Source organism: Solanum tuberosum, unplaced genomic scaffold (assembly GCF_000226075.1).
Source record: "Solanum tuberosum cultivar DM 1-3 516 R44 unplaced genomic scaffold, SolTub_3.0 scf00003, whole genome shotgun sequence".
Classification (NCBI taxonomy): domain Eukaryota; kingdom Viridiplantae; phylum Streptophyta; class Magnoliopsida; order Solanales; family Solanaceae; genus Solanum; species Solanum tuberosum.
The window spans coordinates 2,111,461-2,122,488 of record NW_006238929.1 but is presented as its reverse complement, the minus strand read 5'-3'; positions in this window follow the sequence as shown (position 1 = coordinate 2,122,488).

The following is an 11,028-nucleotide window of genomic DNA, read 5'->3' as shown; positions in this document are numbered from 1 at the left end:
TGGTACTTTAGTGTGGATGGTGGTATGGGATGCTATCCATACATTGCACAAAGTATAACTTGAGGGTTACTTGAGGTGAAAGCTTAATATGAATGAAATGGCTTATGTGTTGATTACGTCTCTATTGTGATGAAATGACTTGTATGTTGGTTATGTTTTAATATTATGCCACTTATACTTGTGTTCATGAAGTTTTATCAAAATGGCATAAAAGCATGACTTTAAAAAAAAAATGTTCGTTTTTAGCATGGTTTTTGCATGGCTATCATACTTAGTACTTAAGTGTGGTAACCCATATTTCTTCATGTTTTACTATAAGTGTAGGTTCCAGCAAGTGAGTTGTTTTCTCTCTAGTTGAAGCTTGGATTTGAGATTCTCCAAGACTAAGTGGTATATCCTCATAGATCGAGGACAAGTTTTTAGATGTTTCTTTTCTTTCATGTAAAAGACTATTGTTAGATTTTTTATTGTAAAGGGTTGTGTCCCTACTTTTGTTTCAGATTATGTTTTTAGATGGCCATGTGAGACAATAGACTTCCGATGTGTTTCAAATATTTTTATAAAGTTTTGATTGTATGAAATTAAAGAAAGTTTTAAATTCCACACTATATCTATGTATCGAATGTTACGAATGGTAAGAGGCTTGTATGAGACCCCTCTCGGGGCCTAGTACGCCGTGTCGCTTCTGGGGTATAGGCTCGGGTCGTGACATGAGAGTGTTGGGTTATGAGATGGGAGCGCTACTAATGGCGTTTCGAGTATTGATCATGTGGGCTTTGGGAAACCGGACCCACCAGCTTCGTGAGAGGTCTTCGGCGCATTTGCGCCACAGGTTTGCTTCACTTTCACCCTATGCTTTATTTTTTGCGTTTTGTCCATTGTGGGCAATTGCACCTTATTTTGTTGGGGGTGGGGTAAATGGATTGTGAGTAATAGGGCGAAGTCTGAATAATCCAACTCATTATCCTCTCTTGCGGTTTTCTTGCCTGTGCTCTTTTCCCCCAAGAGACTGTTTTAATTTCTGTTGAACCGGTATGTTTAAGAATGTATGTGTAGGAGTAATTAGAAAAATGAAAACATGATGGCATAAAAAGCATGAGAAAAATGATCCTTGTCTAAAAATCTTGAAATGTACTAGAATCTGTAGCTTGATGAGCTGAATGTGTTGGCTCTTAATATGGCATATTAAAAAACCGATCTGACTTCCTGACTTAAGCTGAAACTTGAACTGGGTAATCTGATAATGAAACAATGTGCCAAGTGTGAGTGAGAAAAGTTTGAATGTTCGGACAGTTGTGTGCCAATCTAGAACTTGCCCCGTTGGTCCTGCTAAGATAATCTAGGCTAGAAGCTAGGAAATGATCATAGGCCCTTGTTCTAATAAGTCCACTATTGTCTAAAATGATCCGACCAAATGAAATAGATATTCCCCTTGATCCAAATGTTTGAGCCTAATATAGACCACTTCTTTCAATTCACCTAACTCACCTTCCCTAAAATAATTGTTTTGGCCCCGGTCCTTCCTTGGACATGTGCACCTTAACTTAGGAAAAAAGCCTAAGTTGAGGGTGGCTAATTCAAAAAGTTACCTTGATCTTGGCCCGAATCTGACATTGGATATTGTGCCCCTCAACTCATGAAAAATATATAAGTTGAGGGTGGCTATGAAAAAGGAAACCGAAAGAAAAAGGGTATGAAAAGAGTTTTGTGTTGAAGAGAGAAACAAAAAAGAAAAGATGTGACTTTGTGCAAAATAATCAAAAGATGAATCACAAAAGTGCTGAAAGAAATAAAGAAAAAAATAAAAAGAAAGAAAAAAGAAAAAAAAGAAGAAGAAAAGCAGAAAAATATGAGCTAAAAAGTCAAAGGTCACATATGTGTTGAAAAGAGTCCAGGGAAAGAAAAGAAAATAAAAAGATGTCAAGAATTGGTTGAGAAAAGAGGTAAAAAGCCAATGTAATGTCAAGGAGGGCATAAAGTCACTAAAAAGTACCCAAATGTATCCTACATGATCCTGAGCCTACATTACAAGCCAAGAAAGTCATATAGTGATCCTAGTGACTAGTTTGGAAAGTCTATGCAGTGAAAATAAGGGCAAGCCTATGGTATTGAGCACTAATTGTACTTGAAAATCACTTCTGAGCGTGAGTGTTGAATGAATTCTAAAACTAAAAATTCATATCTATTGTGTGAAAAATGGATTTTGTTTGAAGTGAGGGCACTAGTTACATTGTCAAAAAGTTGGTACCTTGGCGATTGTGAAAAGTGTATGTTGTTGTGTCTGTTGGTCGATCTTTGTCATATCTTGATCCGCATTTGTTGAGTTTAGATAAAAAGGTTTGCACTAACTGAGGGATTTTAGGGAATATATAGTAATGTGATTGCTTGAGTTTGAATGATTGCTTCTACACAAGTGTCGTTTAGAATTGTAGTGTGTCGCTTGAGGACAACAACATGTTTAAGTTGAGGGTGTTGATATAGCGTGAGTTTACGGTATTTTTGATAAATATCACTTAAGAGTTGTGTGTGTATAAGGCCATTTTGTAGTAGAAATAATGTTTTATGTGTTATATTTGCAGATAATAGGCTTGGACGCGGTTGAGTGAGATGACAACTGAAATTGTGCAGAAGGAGCCACCCACCGACACGATCCACGGACCGTAGGTCCTTCAACGGTCCGTCGATGGGAAGGTGTAGATGGAGCATCATGGAAGTCTGACCAAGTATGGAACTACAGATACAACTGATGGATCGTAGGTCGACCCACGGGCCGTCCTGCACATCCGTCGTTGACGAACTGGGAGTTGAAGTTCCAGTACCTCATGAAAATCCTAAGTGTGGAGCCACGTAAGAGGACCCACGGACCGTAGATCAACCTACGGTCCATTCTTCACATCCGTCAATGATAAACTAGGAGTTGAAGGTTCCATCCTCTGCTGAAAAAGTTCTAAGTGTTGACCAACGGAGGGGACCTACGGACCGTATGTCGACCCACGGTCCGTAGGTCGAGTCGTCGATCAATGCCGCATTCCAGAAGTTTATTTCCTTTTTTTGTTTCCTTTTTGTTTAGGAAATGTTTTTCTATAGGGGATGTAAACCTCACTTTGGGGGGTTGGACAATATTATTCACTTTTAGTTCTTGGTATTTTGTGGAATTATCTTGCAACTTTAGCAATTTCATTTCTGGATTTCATTTTACAAGATTTTGACTTTCAAATTCAATTGGAGATTTCGGGTTTATTCTACTCTAATCATAAGTTCATGAATTTTTCTTATCAAAGCATGAATTGTGTTCTTTCAAGCATGAGTAGCTAAATCCACAACTAGGGTTGTGGGAACCATGAGCAATTAACAACGTATGAATAATAATTAAGTAATTCTTGAATAGTGTTTATGCATGTATTGATAATTCTTTCGCTTAGAAGTCTTTTTAACAGTATGCAACGTTAGAACTCGTCTCGTTGCTACTTGCCGAACCAAGGAGGTAGTTAATGAGAAAAGAATTAACAACAGAGATTTAGTGGATGCTATCTAATAGTCTAATGTCAATTGGTGTGAGGGTGAAAACTAAGCCATACATTGATGTGATGTCTAATCTGAGGTAAATGTAAGGGTTAGTAAAGTATACACTCGTAGCCGGACCAAGGTGCGTAGTGAAGTTCCCTATTTGGATGACCAATAACTTAGGGATACCTATCTTACCAACTTTGCATGTAAAACACTAGGAAAGGATTACTATTATTAGGATTACTGCGTTAGGAGCTCGTAGGGAACACAAACGCCCTAGTTTCCCTCTCATATTGATAACAACAAAGTTTGAATCCTGCTTATTTGTTACAACAATCAATAATTTGTTACTTGTTTACTTACAACCTCCCCCCCCCCCTTTAGTTTACTTGTTTTGGAAATAGTTTGACTAAACAGATATAATCGTAAGTTAAGTTTATGTCTAGATCATATTCCTCGTGGGATCGACCCCAACCGACAAGTTGGGTTCTTTATTTGACAATGATCACATATACTTCTTTAGAGAGGTGTAATTTGAGCGTATCAGTACCTACCAAATACGATTTGAACTTGTCTAAGGCAAACACTAGAGATAGGATCTCTTTCTTAGTCACTGTGTATTTAGCTTGTGCAAAATCCAGGGTCTTGCTTGCATAATAGTTCGAATGGAACACCTTATCTTTTCTTTGTCCCAACACCGCACCCACTGCTACGTCGCTTGCATCACACATGAGTTCAAATGGTAATTCCCAATTGGGAGCATTTAAGATGGGAGCCTCAATCAAGTTCCTCTTCAGCATCTCAAAAGCTTCCAAGCACATCTCATCAAACTAGAATTTCACCTCCTTCTCCAAAAGACTGCACATAGGTCTTGCAATCTTGGAAAAATCCTTGATGAATCTCTGGTAAAAACCCGCATGACCAAGAAAACTTCACACCTCTTTTACAGAGATAGGAGGGGGCAATTTCTCAATAACTTCTACCTTGGCTTTATCAACCTCTAATCCCGACTTCAACACCTTATGTCCCAATACTATCCCCTCTCAAACCAAAAAATGACACTTTTCCCAATTTAACACTAAGTTAGTGTCCTCACACCTAGCAAGTACTTTATCAAGATTTCGGAGACATACCTCAAAAGACTTCTCAAAGACAGAGAAATCATCCATGAATACCTCTACAACGTCCTTCACCATATCATGAAAAATGGCCATCATGCACCTTTGAAAAGTCGTCAGCGCATTGCAAAGTATGAATGGCATGCGTTTGAAAGCGTAGGTACCATAAGGACAAATAAACATGGTTTTTTCCTGATCCTCGGGTGCAATTAAAATCTGGGTATATCCGGAATACCCATCTAAGAAACAATAGTACTCCTGCCCTGTTAGTCAGTCAAGCATCTGATCAATCAAGGGAACTGGGTAGTGATCTTTTCGGGTGGCATCATTTAGTTTCTGGTAGTCCATGCAAATCCATCCAATTAATGTTCCAGTAGGGATCAACTCATTTTTCTCGTTCCTTACCACTATCATACCTCCCTTCTTAGGGACACACTATACGTGACTTACCCACTTACTATCAGAAATCAGATACACAATTCCAGCATCTAGCCACTTTATTACTTCCTTTCTCACCACTTCTTTCATCAAAGGATTTAGTCTATGTTGATGTCGTGCACTCGGTTTGTGATACTCTTCCATATAGATTTTTTGCATACATAACGTTGGACTAATCCCATGAATATCATCCATCTTCCATCCAATAGCTCCCTTTCTCCGCTTTAGGACCCTTAATGCCGCATCAACCTATATTTCAGACAACTCTATAGAAAGTATTACAGGTAAAGTTTTGTTAGTACCCAAATACGCATACCTTAGATGAGCAGGCAGAGTTTTCAATTCTCACTTAGGATCTTCTTCAATTGAGGGTTTGGGTGGATCCCCTAACTCATGATCTAATGGCTCTACTCTACACTTATGTATCTCTATGATTGCCAGATTCAAACACGTATGTATCTCTTGAGCCTCAGTATCTCCATCTACATCATGCCCCACTAACACTCTTTCTAAGGGATCATCGGGTGTAATGAGATGCGATTCTACTACATGATCTACAACCGTAATGGCAGACAACTCTTCATAGATGGAAGGCAATTTCAAGGCGCGGTAGACATCAAACACTTCAACATTATCATGCGCCCTCATAGTTAACTACCCAGTTGCTACATCAATCAATGACCTCCGCGTAGCCAAGAATGGACGTCCCAAAATGAATGGAACTTCAAAATCAGGTTCAAAGTCTAAGACCACAAAATCCACCAAAAAGATCAAGGAACCAATTTGTACTAACACATCCTCTACTACCCCCTCTAGCCTAGCAATGGACCTATCAGCGAGTTGCAGAATGACAGTGGTCGGTTTTGGACTACCTAACCCAAGCTTTTTATATAATGACAAAGGCATGAGATTAATGCTCACACCCAAATCACACAACCCCCGAGCATGAACACTTTGCCCAATTGTAATCTGTACATTAAAACTACCCAGATCTTTTAACTTCTTGGGTAATCTATTTTGAATTCTACAGCTGCACTCCTTTGTAAGTGCTACAGTTTCGTACTCCGTGAGCCTTATCTTGTTAGCCACTATCTCCTTCACGTACTTAGCATACTTCAGAATACCCTACAAAATGTCAACAAAAGGCAGGTTAATGTGAACCTGTTTAAGGAGAGAGAGAAACTTACCGAAGCATTCATCTTCATTCTGCTTTCTGAAACTTTGTGGAAACGGAAGGTGTAGTTTCTTATGAGGAACATACATCTCAACATTGGAGTTTTTTACCACCTTTTCCACTTTCTTTTCTTTATTACCTGCCTCAGTAGCTCTCTTCTTTGGAGCTAGTTCCTTTAGTTTCAACCCACTTCTAGTACTTACCGCATTCAATTGCTTAAGGTTCAGTTCAGTGTCACCGGGCAGTCTACCTTGGGGACACAAGTTCAGGGAGTTAGCTACTTGCGCAACTTGTTTCTCTAAATTCATTTGGGACATTTGGATGTTTATGATGTTCTCATCCTACTTATCTATCCTAGCATTTATGTTTGTACCTAATTCTACCATGAACTTTTGGAGTAACTCTTCATTGGTCATTCCCCCTTTAGGTGCACTTGGATTTACACCCTGGCTAGGATTTTGGTATTGTTGCCCAGCCCCTTGTGAATGGTATTGGTTAGCCCCTTGCGCTTGGTTTTGGTTTTGGTTCCCACCCCATGAGAAGTTAGGATGGTTCCTTCAACTAGAGTTATAGGTATTACCATAGTTTTGTTGACCTCCACCTCTTTGCGCATTACCCACATAGTTTATGGAATCTGGGTTTGCCTCACATAGTTCGTTTCATGAGCTCCACTATCACGTACTCCACACCAACTAGCTGCATGTTGTACCATATTAACCGGTGCTTGGTTGAGGGATATTTTTTGAAATGCATGATCCTGTTATGTTGCATCGTATCTAGTTTGGCATTTATGGCGGTAGCTTGATCTACATCTAAGATTGCCGCGGCCCTTTGGGTTATGGTTCTAGGCATTTCCCCCTCATAAACTTGGTTTCCTTCTGAGAGTCTATCTAATAAGTCGAATATCTCCTCATGGGTTTTTGCTAAGGCTTGTCCACATGCTGCATTATTAAGAAGTACACGTGCATGATAATCTAAACCCTCAAAGAATGTGCGAGCAAGTACCTCATTATCTTGGTAGTGGTGCGTGCAAGCATTCAACATTTGTTTAAAATGGGCCGATGCTTGGTACATATCCTCCCCATGTTCTGCTTAAAGCTTAATATCTCACTTCTCAGCCGGGCTATTTTTCCCGATGGAAATAATCGACTCAAGAACTTCTTTGCTAGATAATCCCATGTAGTGATGGAGTTGGGTGGCTCTGAATCTAACCTTTGCCTAGCGGCTCCTAACTATGAGTGTGGGGACAACGTCAACCTCACATAATCAGGTGAGACTCTATTTGGGATGTATGTATCACTAATCTCTAAAAAGTTCCTAGTGTGGATTTGAGGATCCTCTTGGGGGAGACCGTTAAATTCTCCCATCGAGTAGATGAGCTATACCATGTTATGTTTTAGTTCAAACCTACCCCCCGGTGGTGGTTTACTTATACTAGTCGCTACATTGGCTGTGAGTGGGACTGCCATGTCACGGACTGGTCTTGCAGGGATAATTGGAGGTACATTAGGTACTTCCTGGTTTAGGTTATTCACATTTTCTTGGTTGTTACCCTCATTGTTTTCTGGGATTCCTAGACCTAATTCTTGTTGACATCCTAAATTAGCCATTTTTCTTCGTCAGTGTAAAGCTCTCTCGGATTTGTTGTCTGGTTCGACAAGTTCTCCTTTCCGAGCCAGACTTGAGAGTCAAGTGCCTGCAATATAAGAGCTAAGATCAAGTTATTAACACCTGAATAATCTAATTGAAGACTTAATAAAATCAAATATAAATCAATTTCTAAGTCCCCGACATCGGCGCCAAAAACTTGCTGCTCCCCAATATACACGTAAGTGTACGTGGTCGCTCAAGTAATATAGTTTCTTTAAGAAATGAGTTTTCATTCCCAAGGGACTTGTTATCAACTTACATTTAATACGTAACTCTACAACTAAACAAAAGTAACCTTTTAAGAAGATTGTGATTATTAGTAACTACTATTCCTACTTATGCAATAACTAAAAGTAACCAATTGCGAATGACTTTAAGATGATGTTTCAAGCAAGTGAAATACAATTCCAGGGCTGCAACAAGTAATGGATTTCATGTATCAGATCTTAGGCAATGAACTAATTTTTGGTTATCAAGTTACTGGTTTATAGGGTTAATTGTATGAGTCGGGTCTCTCGACCTCTAGTTGCCTACTCGAATTAGCTATCTAACTACATCGTTGAACGGGGATTGCAGGCCTTACTGGCGAGCATTTATATTTCATCCTATTTCGTAACCAAGCAAGTAGTTCATCTTGGCGTCGCTATTGAACACACATCAACTCACAATGGATGATTGAGCGTGTATATTCTCTAGTCTATCTACTCTTTCCTCTCTCGATTTTAAGAATAGACAATGGATTTCTCTTATGGTGCGCAAGCATAAAATAATAAAACAAGAATATAGAAGTAACTTATAATTATAACCAAGAACTAATTCAATAACCTTAAATAATCAACATTCAATCCATAGCTACAACCCCAAAACTAGGGCGTTTAGCCACTCATAATATTCAAAAACCACAAAAAAAATATTGTTCATGCGATTTCCAGAAATAAAAAGAGTTAGAAAATTGGAACCTATTACAAATGATGGAACTTGCTCTTGCACACCAAAATAATGTCGAACTCCCAACAAAATAGCCCTAGAGGTCTATTTATAGAAGTTGGGAAAACTAGATTCAAATTCTACTTCAACTAGGAATCCTATTTTAATCTATTTTTGTTGAAAAAGTCGTTACATGGCTAGGGCGTCACGCCTCCCATTGCGCCAAGCCAAGGCCCCTGAAATTTTGGCCTTGGCGCGCTGCGCCCATCAGTGCACCAGGCAAAGGCCATTATAGTTTGTCCCTTGGCACTTCGTGCCAGACAGAGCGCCAGGCCCTGGGGATTCCAACCTTAGTCTATTTTTGCATTTCTTTGCTCCTTCTTCCTTCGCATCAACTCCAATTCCCATAAGAGTTCATGAAATAACTAATCATATGTTTTAGTGCATAATCATCACAAGTTTAACAAAATCAAGCTAATAGACACAAAATTATTCATTAATTCAATCTCACCATGGGCAAATATAGGCAACTTTGGCATATAACTATGCCTAAGATTAGTAGCTTGGAGAAATAGCTCACCCTTGGCTTCTCATGACGCTAGGATCACAATTGAGGTCGCTAAGTAGCCGCCTGAATATGTCATGTACTTAACAAAGAATTAGAAAGTGTGGTATCAGTGCACAAATTACAATGTACTGGTAGGATCATCGATCAACTCCAAATATATGAATGTAAGCACATAAGTAAAACATAGTACAAACGAGACAACACACACATGAACTAAGTCAACAATACAACAAGACTCACAGTTACAAATGTTAACTTAATATTTACACGAAACATGTCCCACATGATCACAATCAAGCCCGATTCACTCAAGGTACCCACACACGACAAATAATGTACTAGGCACTAATGAGCTAGTATTTTACTGACTCATTAGACTCAAATTCATGAATTACTACCATGTTTTATACTAATTGGGGGGGGGGGATATTAGGCCCTAGTTCTCTTGTATGCAAACATTCTTTGGAAACGCAAGTTTGATGGATTTTAAGTTGATAATCATTTAAGCTCACCGGCAAAACAACTAGCGTCCCATAGGAACCAACAAGTGTCGCACTTGCTAAATGCCAACCTGAAAGGAGTAAAGTTACCTCAGTACCAACACTAAAATTGGTGTGGTACAATGCTTGATCGGTGTCTCACCGATCCGAGTGCAGATACTCCTATGAGAACTGAAGGCTAACATGTAGAAGTGACTGGTGCTACACAATCCTTGATCGGCGTTCCATCGGTCCAAGACGGAAGCTGAAGGGAAAAAATCATAATTATGGAATTTAGTGCTTCTTTTGGAAGGTTCCAAGGATCAAATGGAGATTTGTGTAGTTATGCGCCTTTATCTTCTTCCCAATTAGGGATAGTAGAGAAAGTTCTCTTTTCTGTAGAAATTGTTCATAGAGAATAGTGAAAAACTCCTTAGTTTGTAGAGGAAGAAACCTCAAATTTGTATCATTCCAAGCTTGGATTTCAATTTTGTTAATCACATTAGCTTGAAATGGATATTTCCTAGTAGGGTATTGTCTTTATTTCTTCTTTTATGAACAACTTAATCCTTAGCTATGGGTGTGTATTCTTGATAGTGGTGTAAAACCCTAAATGGGTATTGATTAATTGGTTTCGAAATTGAATGTATTACATGAATCTATTGTTGTCTTCAAGTTTTAACCTAAATATCAGTGCTTGCAAACATTGATTGTACTCTTTATCACTATTTTGGCTTGAGAAAGCAAAATAGAGTTGGGTAAGACTCAGTAGTGAGGGCTTGTTGAAATTTACTTTATGGGTTTAAGCCAAGAATGAGAGAATCTGAGTAATTTCTCATTTAATGATATGAGCTAGAGATAGTCTATCTACTCAAGTAATGTTTGGTCTTTTATTTGAAAGGATCTTGGAGTTCGAGAGAATCCAAGGGACATACATTTAAGAGTTTGTAAGAATAACAAATGTAGCCTTGTCCAAATACTATCCACATATCAATTGATTTGGTTATGATTGGTCCTTGACTATTTGTATTGAAACCTCAATTGCCATGCACACACCCCTATAATCTTTCCAAACTCGGTAGATCATATTTGTGTTTATTTTTGTTATGTTACTTTATATATCAGTGAATTTTAGTTGTTACTAACCCCCCCCCCCCCCCCACACCG